The sequence below is a fragment of the Rhineura floridana genome, chromosome 6 (genome assembly GCF_030035675.1).
Source record: "Rhineura floridana isolate rRhiFlo1 chromosome 6, rRhiFlo1.hap2, whole genome shotgun sequence".
Classification (NCBI taxonomy): Eukaryota; Metazoa; Chordata; class Lepidosauria; order Squamata; family Rhineuridae; genus Rhineura; species Rhineura floridana.
In genome coordinates, this window is record NC_084485.1 from 101474196 (window position 1) to 101488261 (window position 14066).

General features: G+C 42.9%; 1 protein-coding gene across 5 annotated transcripts in view; it reads left to right on the forward strand.

Annotated features, from left to right (window-relative positions):
- The window catches only part of ROR1 (receptor tyrosine kinase like orphan receptor 1), a 333715-nt gene that overhangs the window by 245326 nt on the left and 74323 nt on the right, over positions 1-14066 (forward strand). The window contains exon 1 of one of the 5 annotated variants that reach the window (XM_061633314.1): positions 7781-7841. The exons of the other annotated variants lie outside the window; for them this stretch is intronic. The gene's annotated coding sequence lies outside the window, so the exon portion shown is untranslated. Of the gene's footprint in view, positions 1-7780; positions 7842-14066 lie in introns of those variants that run through there. 5 annotated transcript variants of the gene reach the window in all.

Consider the following 14066-nt stretch of genomic DNA (forward strand, 5'->3'; position numbering starts at 1 on the left):
GGTTTTGAGGCTCAGTGATGTACTGGTATTTTGTTCAAATGTTATATAATTATGCCACCTGCAAAATTACCTAGCTACTTGTCAAGACATAGAATGTATAATACGGTAAAAAAGTTAATGCATTTGCTGCCCACTCTCTGCAGCTGCTAGAATTGTACATTAATCACAGTAGTAGCTGCATTGCACAATGATAGTCCCACAATAAATATTTGCTGGCTTAGGATGCTTTCGTGCTGTTGAGCTTTCAAATCAAGTCTGCACAGCAGTCTTTAGCACAAAACTGACATCAGAAATGGCAATATTCTATTTTACGATTTCATCTGTAACTTTTTCATATCTTTCAAAAATTAATCAAAAAAAGAAAGAAATGACAATATTCAAGTGCCAATGGGGAAAAACGACACTCTGCAATTATTATCGTTGTTATTAATAATAACAGCTCCACCTATTATTATTTAGTTTGTTTGCTTGTAGCCCAACATGGGACAGTCTCTAGGTGACTTGCAATCAAGTATAAAAAACAAGGAATTGTTAAGAACAACCACCATAATAATTACATAAAATATAAAATGGCAGCAGCCTCCATAGAAAACAAAATATCATCAGCAACCCAGAGCAACACTTAACATAAACCCTGTAAGTGACCTTAAAATGGCTATCCTGGAGCAAAGGAACTTCAAAGTGAGGGTCTAGTGTGAAACCACTGACTAACAATACATCAAGTTGAATACTATCACTTGCGGATTGTACCAAGACAAGTGATTTTTAGCACTTTGTATGTGTTAATTGCTGCTGGTATAGCACAGTGGGGAGGAGAGCCTGGCTGAGAGTCCAGAGTTTTTGAGTTCAAATCCCCACTCGTATCTCCTGGATGTCAAGGACCAGCTAAAGATCACCCCCACAGTGAGTGGCTCGGGTTATGTGCCCTGCCATCTGTGCAGCCATGGGCAAGCTGCATAGTCCCAAGGAGTCCAGTTGCCCCCCAGCTGGCAGTTGCAGACAAGGAAGAGGCTGGCTTGTGCAGCTGTGGCAAGCTGAGCAGGCCCTAGCCAGTTGGGACGGACTAGCCTCAGAGGGAGGCTATGGTAAACCCCCTCTGAATGCCACTTACCATGAAAACCTTATTCAAAGGGTAGCCATAAGTCGGGATCGACTTGAAGGCAGTCCATTTCATTTTTTTATGTGTTAATTACCTTACTAATGCCAGGATGATAGTGTTTATCAACAATTGTTTTGTGAATGACCAATGTTATTTATTGAATTATCGCTATCTTTACTTTTCTGCATTTCATTTTCTTCTGACCTCACTATACACAATCCTCCACCACCACCATATGTATATACACCTTTAAGTCAGGATAGCACTTCATGTATTTGATGAAGCGCACTGTAGTCCATGAGAGCTTATGCCATAGTAAGTGTGCTAGTCTTTAAGAGGCCACAAGACTCTGTTGCTTGTAATAAAATTGAATCATAAATGCATTTAGGAATGTGGTCTGTATGGAATGCGCTATTAAAATCCCTTTGCTCTAGTTTTATTGCCTTTCCCTTCAATGTGGGCCAGAGACTAGAACTTGGAATATGATCCTACTTCCTTTTCAGTTTGAAATACTGGCAGATATTTATTTACTTAAGACATTTTAACCTGCTTTCAGCAAAAAACACCCAGGAGAGCCAATAGCAAAACTCAATAAAACAGTAGCAATAGCCAGGAAAGGCAAAATTAAATGATCCATTTAAAGCTTTGGAGAAGGAAATTATATTTACCTGGCACCTGAAATTCAGAGAGTAGGCACCAGCTGAGTTCCTGGAATGGACATTCCATTATTGGGGTGTCATCCCTAAGAAAGCCGTATCCTGGGTAGCCACCTGCCTAATCTCTCAAGGTGGGGGCACATGGAGCAGGGCTTCTAATGAAGATCTTAGACTTAAGGAATGGGTAGGTTCATATGGGAATAGGCTGTTGTTCTGTTCCAAAGACATATAGTGTGGTTGGAGCGTATGGTTTGGGTGTCAGACTGGAACAAGGGAGACTCAGGTTACAGTTTCCACTTGGCCATGAAGCTAACTGGTGACTGTGAGCCAGTCTCCCCCCATCCCCTTTCAGCATAATCTGTCTCACAGGGTTTTTGGGATAAAATGGAGAGAGGGAACCAGGCTACCCTAAACATGGCCCTATGCATGGCCTCGAAGGCCTTATAGTCCCCTTCCAACTCTACTGTTCTATGATTCTGAGCTCCTGAGGGGAAGAGTGAGATAAAGATGTAATAAATAAACTTAGGCAGTGGATATGCTGGATGCAAAAGCACACTGTCTTTTCCTTCCTCCTCTTTCCTCCTCCTGTGCCTTGAATGCTGGTAGCGTAAGGCTGATACAGATGTAGATCATTGAAGCTGTTCAGCTTCTGGAGAGAGAGAGTGAGTCAGTGGCTGAACTTTTAGAATATATCCACCAGCCACTCTAATGCCTATTGACCACTTATGTATATTAGCTTGGGAAGGAAATATACATGTTAGAACAATAAAGAGGGAACCAAACCCATTCAGCAGTAAGTGTTTTAGTACAGCTTTCTATCCATGCTTCATTGAGAGCTTTGATAAAATAAAAGCAAGCAGGCTGAACAAGCAGACTGTTGGCCTCCTTCTTGTCAAAAACACTGAACACCAAATGTTTCAGTTCATTTCTGTTTAATTATTTTGTATGCTTCATGTGAGTTGCCAAATAATAGAAAATGCATTATTTTGTTGTCTGAAAAGATAATGTACTTTTTTCTTGCTTTTATTGATCAATATTAAATGATTAATTCTAAAGATTCTATTGTATTTTTTGCTGCCACTGTCTTCATTACCCCAAGGAAGAGTAAAAGAGGAAACCAGGGTCTTGTGTTCAGTTCTTATTTTTGCTGCTGAATGGCTTGGAACAGATTCCAGCGTGTTAGCTGAACAATGCTAGTGTCATACAGCTGGTAGTAGGAGCAGTAGCAGCATTAGTAATGATAATAAGCTTTTTGCTTCTTTGCAGCGTTTGGTTGACTACTGAAGCAGAATGCTAGACTGGTGAAAGCCTGGTCTAAATCAACAAGACAGTTTTTAAAAAATTAAAATTACTGTATTTAACAGAACTGCAGCATCCTCTCTCATTCAAAAAATGAATACACAGCTAGTTAGATGCTTCAAAGAAGCAAACCTGCATAACATGACAGTAATACTCATCCCTTGTTTGAATTAAAAAAAAAAGTTGGAGGAGGAAATGGATCTGACAAACAAATGTTTTTTGAGACACGTTATTTATTCCTTCATTCCTGAGCTCCTACTGGGAGGAAGGACGGGATATAAATATAATAAATAAATAATAAATAAATTTATTTATTTAGTAGGAATTTTATTAAAAATGTAGCTCTGTTGCTAGTTTAAGCCTTCCTATACATGGAAGAGACTATGCATGGACTTGAACTCAAAAAGCAGGGGTATGTCTTCAAACTAACTTTATGATCCCTGTTATATGTTGTTTATTCAGAATATCAAAACCTCCACTGATTTATGTTGTAGTGTTCTATATTGGTTTGATCCTCAGACTAAGACTGGAGAGACCCAGGTTTATCTCTTTATCCAGCTATGAAACTTGTTGATTGGCTTTGGGCAAATCATTGTCCCCTGCCTAACTTCTCTCACAAGTATGAATTGGAAGAAATGTTTGTGGGGTTTTTTTTATCACACTGTATGCGTTAATTAGCTTACCAAATCCAGGATTTCTGTGTCATTACCAAAAACTGTTTTGAGAATTGCCACTCTTATCCTTGTTCATACGTTCCGCATTTCCTTTCCCTTGACCTCATTGTTTACAATACCTACCCTACAAAAAGTGGGTGTGGGTGTGTTGTATGTATTTGTGTATATTTGTGTACTGCAACTTTATGTATCTGATAAGTGGGCTGTAGTCCACACACTTTTATGCCACAATATGTTTGTTAGTCTTTCACAAGACTCTTTGTAGTTTATAGCCCACAGGTTTGCTATGAACAGGAGTAGCCAGCACCGTGGAGTGGTGCCGGAGAGCTGCCCTCCTGATGCAGCCAGCTGCCATGACTGCTGCTTATCAGGCTGGTTCCAGGGGTAAGACAGGACATTGGTAAGGTCAAGGTAGTGCAAGTGCACTGGCAGAGCCAATCTGGTGCTCTCACTAGTGCACCCACACACTGGAAATGTAAGATACATATACCTTATATAATAGTTTATTGCCAAAACCAGTTGGTCATTACGGATTTTTTTTATAAAAAATCAGTATTGGTTTCCTACGAAATAAAAGCAGTGACACCTAAGTAAACCCTGCTTAATTGCTTTAAAAATAGGATTAGAGAGGGATAGAAAGATTTACAAACACAATCGTTTGCTATGTTTACTCAAAAGTCCCATTAATTTACAGCACAATCCTAACTGTCTACTCAAAAGTAAGTCCTACTGAATTCAGTGGGTTTACTCCTGGTATGTGGGATTAGCATTGCAGCTTTACTCCCAGAAAAGCGAGTATTGGATTAAAGCTTCATATTGGGAAGGTTTTCAAAACACTGCCCTCTTCAACAGCCCAGGAAAATTTAAACTTGTTTGACCCCTCATAATTAAAAAAGCATAACACATTGCAATGGCATTAAGTTCTCCTGCGCACAAGAGAGAAAAACTTTTGCTATTGATGAAAGCTATAAACTTACAGAGATATTCAGACAAGCAGGAAAAAAACAGGTTTTGGCCTTGGAATGGGTTCTACAAATCCCTTGTCAATCACAACCCTGACTTCACTTATTGGCTACAAACCTGAAAAGGCAGGGTTAGAGCAGCCAGCTACGAAGGAATTTAACAGAAGTTGCATGCTGTGTGTGGCTGATGTTTTGGTGTACATAGAGCAGATGACCCTGTTGAAGCCCTTGTCACATTGTGGAACAGTGAGGCACGTCGGGCTCTCGACATGGTTGCTCCCAAGCGCCCTCTCCAGCACTGTGGAGCCCAGCTTGCACCTTGGTACACCAGTGAGCTAAGGGCAATGAAACAGGCTGGACGACGGCTAGAGCGCAAGTGGCAAAAGTCGTGCTGTGAGGCTGATTGTACATGAGTAAAACATCGTAACCGTGCCTACTGTGTGGCAGTGAGGGTGGTGAAGAAGGCCCACTTCTCTGTCTCCATCGCATCTTCAAGTAGCCGTCCAGTGGAGCTTTTCCGTATTGTCAGGGGTCTGTTGACATCAACTCCAGGAAATGGAGTCTTAGACCCTTCGGAGGCCCACTGTGAATTGTTTGCAAGGCAATTTGAGGGTAAAGTTGCTCATCTCCGTAGCAGTCTTGATGCCCCATCCACATCTACTGTAGTCCCCAATGAGGTGTCCAGTGCAACGTCTGCTGCAACTTCTTGGGAACGGTTTCAGTTGATGCGGCCTGATGACGTGGACAAGGTGCTTGTGATGATGCAGCCAGCAATGTGTCCTCTCGACTCTTGCCCTTCTTGGCTCATTAAAGCTAGCTGAGGGGGTCTGACCGAGTGGATCCAGAGTGTGGTAAACGCATCATTGCGGGAGGGAGTGATTCCAGCCGCCTTGAAAGAGACAGTGATCCAACCACTGCTGAAAGAGCTCACCCTAGACCCATTGGTTTGTGACAATTACCGACCGGTTGCAAATACCCCCTTCTTAGGGAAGGTGATTGAGAGGGTTGTGGCACAGCAACTGCAAGTACTCTTGGATGAAACAGATTATCTTGACCCATCCCAGTCTGGGTTCAGGCCTGCTTATGGGAATGAATCGGCCTTGGTCGCCCTGATGGATGACCTTTATAGGGAGAAGGACAGGGGGAGTGCGACCCTGTTATTCTTATTTGATCTCTCAGCGGCTTTTGATACCATTGACCATGGTATCCTTCTGGGCCAACTTGGTGAAATAGGTATTGGAGGCACTGTTTTACAGTGGTTCTGATCCTATCTCCAGGGTCGCTCTCAGAGAATAGCATTGAGTGACTGTCTTTCGGCCCCCTGGCAGCTGTGCTGTGGGGTGCCGCAGGGTACCATTTTGTCCCCCATGCTATTTAACATCTATATGAAGCTCTTGGGAGCAGTCATCAGGAGCTTTGGAGTGAGGTGTCAGCAGTATGCTGATGATACCCAGCTCTATTTCTCTGTAACATCTGAATCGGGAGAGGCCGTGCAAGTCCTGGACCGCTGCCTGGACTCGGTGGTGGGCTGGATGAGGGCCAATAAACTGAGTCTGAATCCTAGCAAGATGGAGGCACTGTGGGTTGGTGGTTCCTGATTTCAGATAATTGGTCAGTTGCCTGCTTTGGACAAGGTCGTACTCCCTCTGGAAGAGCAGGTCCGTAGCCTGGGGGTGCTCCTGGATCCATCTTTGTCGCTAGAGGCCCAGGTGACCTCAGTGGCTGGGAGTGCCTTTTACCAGGTTCAGCTGGTGAGACAGCTGCGGCCATTTCTGGACCAGGATAGCCTGACCACCGTTGTCCACGCATTGGTAACCTCCAGGCTGGCTTACTGTAATGCACTCTATGTGGGGCTGCCCTTGAGGTTGGTCCGGAAGCTGCAGCTGGTGCAAAATGCAGTGGCGAGACTACTCACTGAGGCAGGGTATCGCCAACATGTCACCCCGCTGCTGAAACAATTGCACTGCCTGCCCATTTGCTACCGGGCCAAGTTCAAGGTTCTAGTTTTGGTGTACAAAGCCCTATACAGCTCGGGACCAGGATACCTGAAAGGCCGTCTTACCCCTTATATACCCAGTCGATCAATGCGCTCTGCAGGTGAGGGCCTCCTGCAGATACCATCTTATCAGGAGGTTCGTTCTGCACAATATAGGAAACAGACCTTCAGTGTGGCAGCACCTACCCTGTGGAATTCCTTTGAATATTAGGCAGGCACCATCTATCTTTTTGGCGCCTTTTGAAGACTTTCCTTTTTCAAGAAGCCTTTTAAGTTGAGACCTATCCTAGTCTGTGTCTGTGTTAGAATTGCTTAATAGGTTTTTTAATAATGTTTTTAACCCTTTTTAAAAGTTTTTTTTAATGTTTTTAACACTGTTTTGTTTTAATGTATTTTAAGATTTGTTTTTATGATGTTTTAAAGTGTTTTTAACGCTTTGTTTGCCGCCCTGGGCTCCTGCTGGGAGGAAAGGCGGGATACAAATTAAATAATAAATAAATAAATAAATAAAATATCTTGAACCAGACCATGTAGAAACTTAATTTTTAAAAAATGAAAGGTGAAAGTCCAAAGATTACAGTGAGTCACCCGGAGACCTGGAGAGGACCCCAAAAATCCAGTCTCCAAGTAACCCTAGTGTGCATAGGATTGCAACCTAAATAGGTGTTTTTGTTCCTTAAATTCCCTGCCTTAGTATGCCAAATGGTGGTGTTTGTCACAAGGAGGTGCAACTTTCAGAAATTTAAATTAGAGCAATCCTACAGAGATTCAAATTCCTTAGCAAGAATTTGACAGTTTTACTTTGAAACACACCTGAACACCACTTAACGTAGTAAATAGACTGAAAGTTTTCCTGTTTAACCATGTCCGGACATAACTGGAAATATATGCATAATTCTTCTTATAAAACACATTTTGTGGTTGCAGAACTTCTTAAATTTCTCTGTGTATTAAAGCACAGCTGCAGCTATGCCATAACACAAAATGAGGGGGGAAATGCAAAATAAAGGCACCTAATATTTAGATTTTGTGTTCTGTGTCTCCAGTTTATACTTTTAGACTCATAGAGATGACTTTCGATGTGCAATGTTTTCACTGGCAACAGGTCAAAACCAGAAACATATTTAAAGCCAAGCTTTCCAGATATTATCTCAGGTAATTTAGAAGTTCATTATAAGGCACCCACTGGGCCTGCTACAGTAAGGGTCTGTCAGCATTTTTCAGTGGTTTATAACTTGGGCATAATGAAAAAAATCTCTGTGGGTTGAAACTTGGCATTTCGGATTTAAGATTGGGAGCAAATTGTTTTAACAAATTAAAAAGTAAAATTGATTTATTATTAGATTATATGTGGTTTACATTTTAGATTTCTGGTTTCAGCTCAAAATTTGTCACATTAAAGTGTTTTCATAAGTAGTATCAATTGAAGGCCAACATATGTAAAAACTGAAGAGAAGGCCAACTCTGATTTATGATGCAATCCATAAATCCTCCTTAATACAAATGTATAAATTAAGTAAATGGGTGTATTCTGGTGTTAGTAGCTTGAATACCACAGCCCCCAAATGCATAAAGATCAAGGATATATTTGGGTCAGGACAAGATTCCATTATATAACTTGTTTTCAATGACAATGTTCACGTATGCAATAGGTGAAGCAGTACCCAAAGGACTGTGCTTCTGAAACTCCATCTGAACCTTCTGGTCCTCCTCTCCTCTATGATAGACAGCAGTTCTCTCAGGGTCACTTAGTTCTGCCCCAGCTGGGAGATCCTGATTTTATTTGAATATGGATCTCCCTGACACTCTAATCAGGTGGGTAATTTGTAGACTTAATGTATGCGGCTTCTGGTGGCATCCAGCGGTTTCTCATCTTTTCTATAATCTCTGCAGAGGCATCAGTGCTTAGTGGCTCAGCTCACTAGAGCAGCATAATATCCTTTGGAAGGATGCTGTAGCCACTACACTCTTGGGACAGGGAAAATATTCTTGCCACTGTACTCTGTAAGCACTTTCTCATGGCCTGCCCAGACCACAACAGGAACCAGGAGCCTGACTTGCTCAGGAGTGGGCCACAGAGCCCAGTCCCCTTGAGGAGATTTTAGTTCCTCTGAGAACCACATGCTTTCCAACACTTCTTGGGAAAAACTCCTTGATGGTGTTAGGAAGGTGCCTCGGAAATGCCTCACTGAGACTTAATGTCTGAGTAAACATGTATGAGTTCAGGCTGCAGGGACTATAAGAGGGTAAAGCAAGGGGTAAAGCAGAGGAATGGTCTGCAAATTTAAGAGTGTGTCTGCATGAATGGTGTGTGTGTGTGTGTGTGTGAGAGAGAGAGAGAGAGAGAGAGAGTGAGAGAGAGAGAGAGAGAATGAACAGATCATGGAAGAATGAAGTCCATACTTGTTTGTGAATGGGTGGGTGGGTGCAGGGGGATTGTGTGAAAGTAAGAGAATAATGAATGAATGATGAAGGGATGAGAGAGAAGAGAGTGGCAAAAAGAGGTATCCCTGCCCACTTTTGGTTTTACCACTCTTATGTTATGTTATGTTATGGTTTATTTCTAGGCTGCCTTTTGGCCAAAAAGGCCCCCAAGGCAGCTTACACACAAATAGAAAAACACAAATACAAATAAAAACAATACAATGTACAAAAATTCAAGCCAACAAAATCCTAGCATTTCTTAAAAAACAACAGCTAAAAACCAAAAGCATTCATCTTCCTGGTAAAGGCAGCCCCCAGAAAAGTGTCACTAAGAGCAGGGGTGAGGGGGCAAAGCAGGGGGGAAAGCTTGCCCCTTGACAGTCCCAGCACAGTCTCACCCCTGCAGCAGCACTTCTCAGTCTGCAGCTCCTCCTTATAAGGTCCAGGCACAGGGGTGGGGCAAGGCAGGTGGAAAACGCTTGGTGGGAAAGCTTGCCCCTTGATGGTCCCAGCACAATCTTACCCCTGCAACAGCACTGCTGGTATGTGGTCCCCAATCACTGTCCCCCAAGTGAATAATAGACTAGGTAAACCATAGATCTGATTCAGTATGACAAGTTCAGATATCTATATCTAGGAATGGGTGAGAATTTCAATTCAGTTCACATTTCAAGCAGAATTTATCAAATTCACAATTTCCAAAACAATATGAGAACTGAAACACAGCCATCCTTCAAAATTCGCATTTGTTAGAATTTTGGGATGCAGTTCGCCAACTAAACAATATTTACAAAAATGCATATATTAGGGGAAAGTGTGCATAAAAATGAATATATGGGTGAAAATAACAGGCAAAAAGGCATGATGTGATGAGAAATGGCTTGCAAAAATGTGTACCTTTGTTAAAACTGCCTACAAAAATGTGTTTATTTGGAGAAATTCACACTAAAATGGTGGAGAATTTTTATGAGGATTTTTTTTAAAAAATCGCAGCTCGCTGTAGAAATGTAGAGAACTGAATTTAACATTAGAAAAGTGAGAAACTGAGAGAACCAAAATTGACAGATCTTTCCATCCCTATCTGTATCTGACAATCTTTTTTGTTTTTGCTATGGGAGACGAACACAGCCACTCCTCTGGAAATTTAGATCTATATTTTTGTGATGATGCAATCATGTTATAACAGTTTATATTATTAAATTATGCAGTGTGTTAAAACCTAGTCAGCACCCTGTTAGTTATATACCTCACATGTTTTGCTTCTTTGGAAACACTGTACATCTGTGTTAGTTTTCTATACCCTTGTCAGCATGATGATCATAGAAAAATTAATATTGTCTCTATTGAACTGTAAAACAGCTAAATTACTGCCTTTGAAGTGTAATCAAGTTCAGCACAGTAAAGAAATCGAATACTTAAAATTTGAATGTGGTTACTCGGAAGCTCTGCACTATTAGTGTGCTTTTATTAAGTGCAGATTTTTGTGGGAATTCAAGAATGTGTGATCTGACTCAGGCTACACTTTTCAATGAGTTTTATTTTAACCGTTCAAAGCATGATGCCAGATTATGTGGAAGCCTAAGCAAGCAGTGAAGCCACTTTCCTCTGCTCACTTGTAAAACTGAGTCAGCTGTCTTCATTGCTTTTTTATCTTCTCCAGTAAAATGGTGATCATACTGTTAACCAGAATTCTGTGCTAGAATTCTGCCCAGTTCGGATTTGGTACTGAATTTTCCATTAATTTGCTTATTCTCTATCGTTGCGGATCAAATTTTTATCTAGCAATTTTCCACTGCTATTTTCGGAAAATGTTTTTTTTTTTTAAAAACAGTGTCTAAAATATTGATATTATTATCAATATTTTTATTTATAGTTCCTTTATCAATATTTACTTTCAAAATATAGATATTAATATCAATATTTTTTGAGTGGGGAAAAAAGGATTGGTAAAAGCAGGGCCGGCTCCAGGTTTCTGGGGGCCCTCGAGCACAGGGTACCAGTGGGCCTTTGTCCCCTCCCTTTCCTCCTCAAACCACATTCTGCATACTGCTGACACAAACCACAAAAAAAGGCATTCACAATAATTCAGCTACAAGCATCATAAGTTTCCAAGTTAAAAGACATCCTGCCAGACCTGGTTTCAAATCCCTGCTTAGCCATGAAGCTCGCTGGGTGGCCTTGGGCCAGTAACTGTATCTCAGTCTAACCTACCTCACAGGGGTGTTGAGAAGATAAAATGGGGAGGGGAAGAACCATCTTTGAGCTCCTTATAGAAAAAGCAAGATATCAGTGAAAGTAATAATAGGAGCTTCCCAGCTGCAACTGGAGGGGAGGCGGGGAGGAGAGAGGGAATTCATATACAAAAGCCCCAGGACAGACCTGAACAATGGAAGTTTGCCTGTAAAAGGAAAGGGAAGCTCTTAACACACACACACACACTGTCTCTGATTAGTGGGGCAAAAGGAATAAGGGGGTGGGGAGGCAATATTTTTAATGTAATTAAGGCTGCAATCCAATGCATTTACCTGGGAGAAAGCCCCACTGAACCCAATGGAGCTTACTTCTGAGTAGACATTATTGGATTGCAGCCTAAGAAAACCAGGAAAGCCTTCTTACCTTCCTTCCAAGCTCCGCTCTTAGGCTGCAATTCTAACTACATTTACCTGGGAGGAAGCCCTTCTGAATTCAACAGGGCTTACTTCTGGGCAATTATAATATACATAGTTACACTCTTTTTCAGCACCTTCCTTCCCTCAGCATTGCCTCACTTCTGCTACAGGCCAGTAAGCTCTGCCCCTCCTCCCATGCCTGAAACTCAGGACAGGCGCTTCTCTTCCCCGGCAGTGGTGCAGCTCAGCAGGACAGACTCTGTAGAGCTGGCAGGGCTTGCCTATGCAGCCGCCTGCTGATTCCCTCCTCTGCTGCTGGGCTGCACTTATCCCAGACCTGAACTTACAAGTTCTGAACAGGGTGTTTCATGACAGATGCTCTTGGAGGTCACTGATTGATAGGGCCACCATAAGTCGTAATCAACTTGAAGGCACATAAACAGCAATGTACATCACTTTTTATCTAATTTTTTTGTATACATCTTAGATTTAAATTGTATTTCCTCCTTTTTCTTCTTAGTTCTGTCTTCATCTTTGTAGTGTTTTATATTTTAATCACTGGTTTATTGACCACAGTAAAGATGAATGGATAAATAAACATCAACAGCTTCAAGGAGGGCTGTGACGTCCTTCCCCATCACCACCTGTCTTCTATATAAACAGCACTTACCATATTTACAATATAAGCAGGAACATCACATTTCCCCCCCCCTTAAAATAACAGCAAAGTATTATTCCTACTTTAGGATTCATACAACGCGTTAATAATAAAAAACAAGTCTCTTAGGGGAAAATGTCTTTTCGCACCCACGTCTGGGTCACGTCACTGCAGTCCCGGCCATCTATCTTGAAAGTCCATCGGCTAATACATTGTCCTTGCCTTTTATGAACTTAAAGTCCACCTGGTATTCTTGTAAAGCCCAGGACCACCTCTGCAGCATGGTGTTATTATTTCTCATGGTCTCTAACCATAGCAATGCTCGATGATCCGTTGTCACAGTAAATCTTCATCCCCACACGTATGGGCACAACTTGCTCAGTCCCCACATGACCGCTAGGCACTCCTTTTGGACCAACGAATAATTCTTCTCCCTCGATGTCAGCTTGTGACTAAGATACGCCACTGGATGTCTGGTGCCTCCCCTCTCTTGTAGCAAGACGACTCCCAGCGCTAGGTCCGACGCATCCGTAGCCACAATAAATGGTTGCTCGAAATCTGGTGCTATCAATACAGGCCCTTGGCACAAGGCTTGCTTTAGAAGGTCACAAGCCTTTTGACATTCATCAAAATGTGTAAATCAGGGAGGGAAGAAGAGGGAAGGGTGGGGGGCCAAAGTATAGCAAGATTGGGCGGCAGGTGCTGGAATGGTGCTGGGGGCAGACCACGTCAACAGAGAGAAACAAGGGATAGATACATAATATCCATCCCTTGTTCCAGGTCTGTCCAGAACCAGAAGGAAGCTGGGGGACGCAGGATTCCTGCTGACCTTCGACTGCTGATGTGTAATGCCAGGTCTGTAGTACAAAAGACATCTATCATTCATGACTTGATCTTGGATGAATGTGCAGACCTGGCATGTATTACGGAGACCTGGTTGGATGAAGCCTCAGCTCCTATTCTTGAGGCTATGTGCCCACCGGGTTTCCATTACGCACAGCAGCTGAGGGTCGGAAGGCGGGGAGGGGGAGTGGCAGTTATTTACCGAGAGTCGCTGCTCTTTGCCAGACCTCCCCTTCGTGGGACTAGCTTCGTTGATTGTATGTACTGGAGGTTGGGCTCGAAGGGCAGTTTAGGGATCCTGCTCGTGTACCGCCCGCCCCGCTACACGGCAGACTCCCTGGCCGAGGTGCTCACGGTGATCTCGGACGTGCGAATGTTGTCCCCAGAGCTGTTAGTTCTGGGTGACTTTAACATACACGCTGAGACCACTCTCATGGGAGCTCCTTGGGATTTCCTGGAAGCCATGACTTCCTGGGAACTGCGCCTTAGTAACACTGAGCCCACCCATGTAGCCAGTCATACTCTTGACCTTGTATTTGTCCCGGGGGGGGAGGGCAGTGTGCTGAAGTTGGGGGCTAATTCTTTTACCCCTGTGTCATGGTCAGACCACTATCTGGTAAAGATGGATCTCTCGATGCCGCACGCCCTCTGCAGGGGTAAAGGTCCTATTAGAATGGTCCGCCCCAGGCGCATGATGGATCCAGATGGTTTCCTGACAGCGCTTGGGGAATTGGAACCTGCTGAAGGTCGCTCGGTCGAAGCCCTGGTGATGGAGTGGAACGAGAGGATCGCCGGGACCTTAGACCGAGTGGCTCCGAAACGTCCTCTCCCCCTGAACAGAACTCA